This window comes from Dendropsophus ebraccatus, chromosome 11 (assembly GCF_027789765.1).
Source record: "Dendropsophus ebraccatus isolate aDenEbr1 chromosome 11, aDenEbr1.pat, whole genome shotgun sequence".
Lineage (NCBI taxonomy): Eukaryota > Metazoa > Chordata > Amphibia > Anura > Hylidae > Dendropsophus > Dendropsophus ebraccatus.
The window spans coordinates 53,519,066-53,526,377 of NC_091464.1; positions in this window are offsets into that span (position 1 = coordinate 53,519,066).

Here is a 7,312-nt window from a genome sequence, read left to right on the forward strand (position 1 = left end):
TAACCAATGAGACCAGCTATCTTAGTGAAATAAAAAAGACTGGCCATAATACTCTTAATACCCCGTTAGTTTTGTACAGAGGGAACATTACAGAGTGTACCCGTGCCTATCCTGCCAAGTTTAGCCTTTACAGAACTAAATCAAAATACGTATGTATGTATTCTGGCTGTACTTCAATTATTAATCTGTAATGGATAGTCATTGGTCTGGTCAATTACCGGATTCCCAGCCTGCTCAGAAATCCCAAAACATCACCTTCCAATTACTTCTATGAAAGGAATGCCTTCAAAAATGAGCGCTGCTCTGAAGAGAGTAAAAGGAAGTCTGTAATCTAGCCAATGAATACACAGCAAAACATCCTTCATGACCTCTAGCTCTGAGTGATCATTGGGACTCAGTAACTGAATAGCACTGGGGCAATGAATCATCTTCCATGCAAAAACACCAATAACTAAAATTTATAACATAGCCCAGAAAGTGAAGAAAAACATCACTTTTCTCAAAAAGCTTCTCCTATTCCGCCCGAAACTATTTACTGCACTTTTGTCTGCAGCTGACAATCATAGGCACACCGTCCCTACATTAACTTGCCTGCTAGAAGATGGCTGTAGTATACTGTATCTCTATTGACCTGTGACCACTTCTTAAAGGAGAAGTCTGGCCAAAATTATTTTTTGATATGTTATTACTTATGGAAAGTTAGACAAATTTCTAATGTACATTAATTATGGGAAATGCACATATAGGGCTATTTCCCTTAATTTTGGAGATCATGGAGTGTTAGAATTCTCTCAGAAACAGTGACGTCAAAACGAACGGTGTAATTCCTATGGAGTGTCCAGCAGAGGGCGCTCTATATGTAGAAGTCTATGGGACTTTATTGTTTCTATGGGTGTCTATGTAAAGTAATGTAATGTAGTGTAGTGTACAGTATGCTTTATTGAATGAATACATCTATGGAATACTTTTGGGAGCAAGTGCAAGTATTCCATAAATGAATTCAATCAGTACTTTAGAAGGGCACCGAGCAGGGAGGGAGAGACGTCCCGGTGCATCTACCTCCCCCCTCCCTCCCTGCTCGGTGCTGCTGCCGCCACATATACACAGTATTATTCCCACATGATTTTCTCCTAGTATGAGCAGATGATGGGGTAGTAGTACCAGGGCCGATCTCCATCATTGCCGATCCATCATCGCCGATCCGCCACACTCCCACCGCCGCCTGCCCGCCGATCTTGACTGGACTATATACACTGAACTACTGCTCCCATCATCTGCTCATAATATGAGCAGGTGATGGGAGCAGTAGCTGGATTATCGCTATCACGTCTGATGCCGCCGGGGGAGCCGCTCATCACACATGAGCGATTATGCCCCCTGCGCTCCCCCCTCCTTCTTCCGGGGTCTGGTAAACTTCCCCCTTCTGACTCCCCGCCTGGCTGCCGCTCTTCGCTCTCACATACAGGCTCCCGATGCTTCCTGGCCAGCACGTGTGGGAGAGGACGGTCAGTGCGGACACCACTGTATGTGAGAGCGGCGGCCAGGCGGGAGTCAGCAGTGGGATAGGGGGAAGTTTAGCGGACCCCAGAAGAAGGATGAGGGGGGAGCGCAGGTCATGATTGCTCCTGTGTGATGAGCGGCTCCCCCTGCGCCCGGCGGCATCAGGCATGTGATAGCGATAATCCAGCTACTGCTCCCATCACCTGCTCATATTATGAGCAGATGATGGGAGCAGTAGTTCAGTGTATATAGTCCAGTCCAGTGCGGTGGCGGATTGGCGGGCGGGCGGCGGGAGTGTGGCGGATCAGCGATGATGGATCGGCAATGATGGAGATCGGCTCTGGTACTATTACCCCATCATCTGTTCATACATAGACACCCATAGAAACAATAACGTCCCATAGACTTCTACATATAGAGCGCCCCCTGCTGGACACTCCATAGGAATTACACCGTTTGTTGTGACGTCACTGTTTCTGAGAGAATTCTAACACTCCATGATCTACTAAATTAAGGGAAATAGCCCTATATGTGCATTTCCCATAATTAATGTACATTAGAAATACTGTAAATATTGTACTACTGTACCCCTACTACATGTAATGTATTGCTCACTAGCTTTGCTTTATGCCATTCTTTGCCTTTGTTAAATGTACAGCACTGCACTCTCCCTGTGCTACATGTATAACTCTGCCCGTACTGTATGTGCTTTTTATCTATAACCAACTCCTTTTTATTTGTACTGTACAGGACCCAGTAGAAGCTCTAATACTCAACACAGAAAGTAATTGACAGCTTCCAATAGCTACATTTTTAGGAGCAAGTTACAAATCAGTAATAATAATAATAATAATAATAATAATAATAATAATAATAAAAGTTAAAGCTATCCTACGTAATAAAACATTCATCTGGATTAGTCACTGACCATTATGTAAATGTGCCATAATGTAAATACCATATGACCATAGCAAAGCAATAGTGTATATGTATCACACATTCATCAGTGTCTCATACACATATACAGTATGACAGATACATTACTTCTGATATACCCCGCTCTTTTGTCTGGTTGGCCTGCTTTTTAACTTTGTATGAACAGATATGAAGGAGATAAAGAATAATTATTTAAGAAATACTAACCTCAATATTTTACCCACTTTTATTTTTGCACAGGAAATTAACTGTTTAAGTCCAGTCTGTTTAATACCATTATATATCCAGCAGATAGCCTTCTTCTAGTCAATGGAATTTAATAGGATTTATCAACTGTAAATTGGTTTTTAACTACAATTAATTTACATTTTGGAGTGAATAAACTTTACAAGCCAAGGATAGGAAACTAAAGAAGAGCAGTGTCTGCCCTGGATACAAGTGTGCGGAACATTCTGCTATCTGCATTTATTGCATACAACGGGGAGATCGATAGCCACATGTCCTTTGCACTTTGGATGCTTTCTATACTTAGCTCCCTACATATGAGCCTCAAGTGCTTGAGAAACATCTTCCCTCATTAAAGGAGGCCAAATGATGCCTAAAATTGACCATGTAGGAATAGTTTGTGAGCCATGTATATGTACTCAGGCAGATGACTGATAGAATTTGTGCTTGCATGACATGGTTTACTGCAACAACATGGCTGGCAATTAAGATAGGCACATTCTATCATTTTAATGGTAGTATTCATCATGAATACGGTAAAAGGCATCCCCCCTTGACTTTCCAATTTCTTGCAATTAAAATTGACGAAGACAGTTGGTTAAAGGGGTAGTGCAGCACTCGAAAATTATTCCCAGAATAACACACATTACAAAGTTATACAACTTTGTAATGTATGTTATGTCTGTGAATCGCCCCGTTCCCCGTGTCCCACCACCCCCACCCGTGTACCCGGAAGTGTGGTGCATTATACATTACCTGATCCGTGTCGAGGGCCGTCCTCCATCTTGTGCCAAACGTCATCTTCGGAGGGACGGCCGCGTCACAACTGTGCTCAGCCGCGATTGGCTGAGCACAGTTATGCTCAGCCAATCGCGGCTGAGCATCGGATGACGCTGCAGAGGGCGGCCGGCATTCGGGACAGTCGGAGCTGTTCGCCGTCTGCCCGAAGAAGACGTCACTCACTGAAGATGGGAGACGGGTGTCGGCACGTGACAGATGAGTATAGCGCACCACACTTCCAGGTACACGGGTGGGGGTGGTGGGACACGGGGAAGGGGGCCATTCACAGACATAACATACATTACAAAGTTGTATAACTTTGTAATGTGTGTTAGTCTGTGAATAATTCTCTACCGCCGCACTACCCCTTTAAATTTGTAAACTTTTTTCTTTTGGTGGATTTGAGCTACATTTTATTTATATGGTGTAAGGAAAAAAAAGCATGGGTGGGGTGGTGCATAACTCCAAGCTCGGACTGGCCCACAGCAGAATTCCCCGGCAGAAGGTGGGCCTCCCAGTCTGACTCTTTCTACCAGAGAATAAAAACATTTTCTATGCTGTAGAATCAAAGACAAATATATATAAGGTACCATGTGTCTTCTTGACCTAACAGCATCTAATAGGGTCAGCAGTTTGGAACACGAATCACAGCTGACAAAAGTCTCATAACAAATGATAGGCAGGCAGTGAAGTGTGGGAAGATAGTAAAGAAACTATACTCACCAGTCCCCGTGCCCCTGGATCGCTTCTCTCCCACAGCCGCTGGAAGTCAATTTCAGTCATTTTCGACCTGGTTCTGTGTATGTCATGGCCCCAGCACTTGTTTTTTGCGAAACCAATTGTACTTTGCAATGACAGGCATTATTTTTCCATAAAAAATGCTGCGAAACCGGAAAAAAATCATTTGCGCTGTCAAATTGAAAAAAAAAAACGGAATTTGTTTGGATTTCAGGGAGTTTTGCATTTACGCCATTCGCCCTGGGGCTGGCCAGAAGAACGGATCTCCTCCCTGCGATCGCCTTGCGGGGGGAGATCAGTACCACTAGACACCAGGGACGTGAGGTCTGAAGCACTTTGATGCAGCTGTCAGGTTTGACAGCTGCATTGAAGTGCTTAATTAGCTGGCGCGGCAACGGGACCCTTGCCGGCTAATAGAGGCGCTCCCCAGCTGCAGATATCAGCCGGGAGCGGCGCCGTTCAGAGCGGGGTCCCTGCGGGACCCCTCTCAGAGCTCCCCCCGCGGCACCATGACGTACCAGGTACGTCATGGGTCGCTAAGGGGTTAATACTGTGGACTATTTTACTTTTAAACAGCTTGACAACCCCTTGAGTACAGTCAATCAGTTTCTCCATTGATCAACTAATAAGGTGATCACAGATTTCCTATGAAAGCCTGGGATATGTAGTGTTACCCATACTGTCTTTACTCGGGAGGATTTCCAGGTAGGGATCCCCTCCTTCTCTATTCATTTCCCCAGCTTTATTTATAATACTCTTTGGCCGCCCTTTCATCATACAATTAAATTAGATTGTCAGCTGTCTCCTTCATGTTATCAAATTCGCCGTATATAACCGTATACCAGTGGATGCTAAACTAAGTGACCGGAAATGCTGGGAATTGTAGTGTATAGAAATGTCTTTGAACCACAAGTGTGGTTGGTATGGAGGAAGGGCTGAATGCAAAGCATTATGGGGAAGCTTGATGTCATGTGTTTTTAGTCATCATCATCATCATCATCATCATCATAAACTTTACAGCAATGGAGAAGCTTTATTCAACTGTCAGAGACAAAACACAGTCTGATTTGTCCAATCACAACTCACCTTTCATATCTCAACAAGGTCTTATAAAATTAAAGCTGCGCTCTGATTGGTTGCTATGGGCAAGTTAGACTGTCTAAATTGCGCATGGCAACCAATCACAGTTCAGCTTTTATTTTACCAAAGTAATTTTAGAAACTAAAGCTGAGCAGTGATTGGTTGCTATGGGCCACATCAAACCATATTATTTCATGTTCCTAGTGTGGCCTAGCCATAAGCTGTTTGCTTAGTCACAAGTGTGTAAAGTGCATCGCCAATCATTAACCCCTTAAAGACAGGGCCAATTTCGATTTTTGCGTTTTCATTTTTTCCTCCTTGTGCTTAAAAGGCCATAGCACTTGCATTTTTCCACCTAGAGACCCACATGAGCCCTTATTTTTTGCGTCACTAATTGTACTTTGCAATGACCGGCTGAATTTTTGCATAAAGTACACTGCGAAACCAGAAAAAATTCAAAGTGTGGTGAAATTGAAAAAAAAACCGCATTTTGTTTATTTGGGGGAAATGTGTTTTTACGCCATTCGCCCTGGGGTAAAACTGACTTGTTATATATGTTCCTCAAGTCGTTACGATTACAACGATATGTAACATGTATAACTTATATTGTATCTGGTGGCCTGTAAAAAATTCAAACCATTGTCAACAAATATATGTCACTTAAAATCGCTCCATTCCCAGGCTTATAGCGCTTTTATCCTTTGGTCTATGGGGCTGTGTCAGGTGTCATTTTTTGCGCCATGATGTGTTCTTTCTATCGGTACCTTGATTACGCATATACGACTTTTTGATCGCTTTTTTATTACAATTTTTCTGGATTTGATGCAACCAAAAATGCGCAATTTTGCACTTTGTTTTTTTTTGGCGCTGACGCAGTTTACCGTGCGAGATCAGGAATGTGATTAATTAATAGTTCGGGCGATTACGCACGCAGCGAGAGCAAACATGTTTATTTATTTACTTTTATTTATAACCTGGGAAAAGGGGGGTGATTCTGACTTTTATCAGGGGAGGGGGCTTTTTATTAATAATGACACTTTTTTTTTAACTTTTACACTTATACTAGAAGCCCCCCTGGGGGACTTCTAGTATAAGTGCACTGATCTCTCATAGATATGCTGCAGAGATCCATGAGATAGGCACTCGTTTACTTTCGGCTGCTGCAGCCGGAAGTAAACGAGTGCCGAGCCGGGGACGGCACCATCTTGGAGTGGTCCCCGGCCGGCTTCAGAAATGGAGATCGCTCCTCCGGGATAACATCCCGGAGGAGAGATCTCCTCCACTAGACACCAGGGAAGTGCTGCGTCCAGTAATCGGATGCAGCTGTCATGTTTGACAGCTGCATCTGATTACTGTATTAGCGGGCACGGTGATCGGACCGTGCCCGCTAATACCTGCGGTCCCGGGCTGCAAGCGGCAACCGGGACCGCCGCGCGGCACCGCTCTGAACGTCCTTAACGGCAACAGGGCGTAAATATACGCCTTTTGTCGTTAAGGGGTTAATGGGTTAATACTTCAGATGTGTTTACCTGCAGTAACCATGGCAACCGTGCAATGTGATGACAAACGCTTATGTCATAAAGAAGGTTCCATAACGCAATGCACCGCGCCCTGATCAGTGCCATCTTGGATGCGCCAGAGGACCTTGAGCTTGACTACTTTACTGCCCCTTGATGTAATTTGGAGGTTCTAGCAGGGGAAAGGGGGTGGACTGCTTTAGACTACCCACCACTGCTTTAGTCTCCACCTTCTAGAGAAGTGCACCTGGATCGGTGAGGGAGAAGAGATACAGCCGCCTAGCCATCAATAAGGTGACATATTGCAGCGAGATCTCTCTCACATCCAGTTTATTATATTTATAGTATGGTATTACCCTATAAGCCCAGGGGAGGGGCAACTCTCCAGCCATGGCTCCCTCGAGGTTTCCTCCACAGGGGGTTTTTCTTCGCCTGAGTGCTGGAGGGTGACTCTTCGTGAGTCGGGGGTTTGCCTTTTTCAGTGTCCTGTAATTTTAAATAAAATTGGGACCTTTTGGCACCTGATTACAATGTTC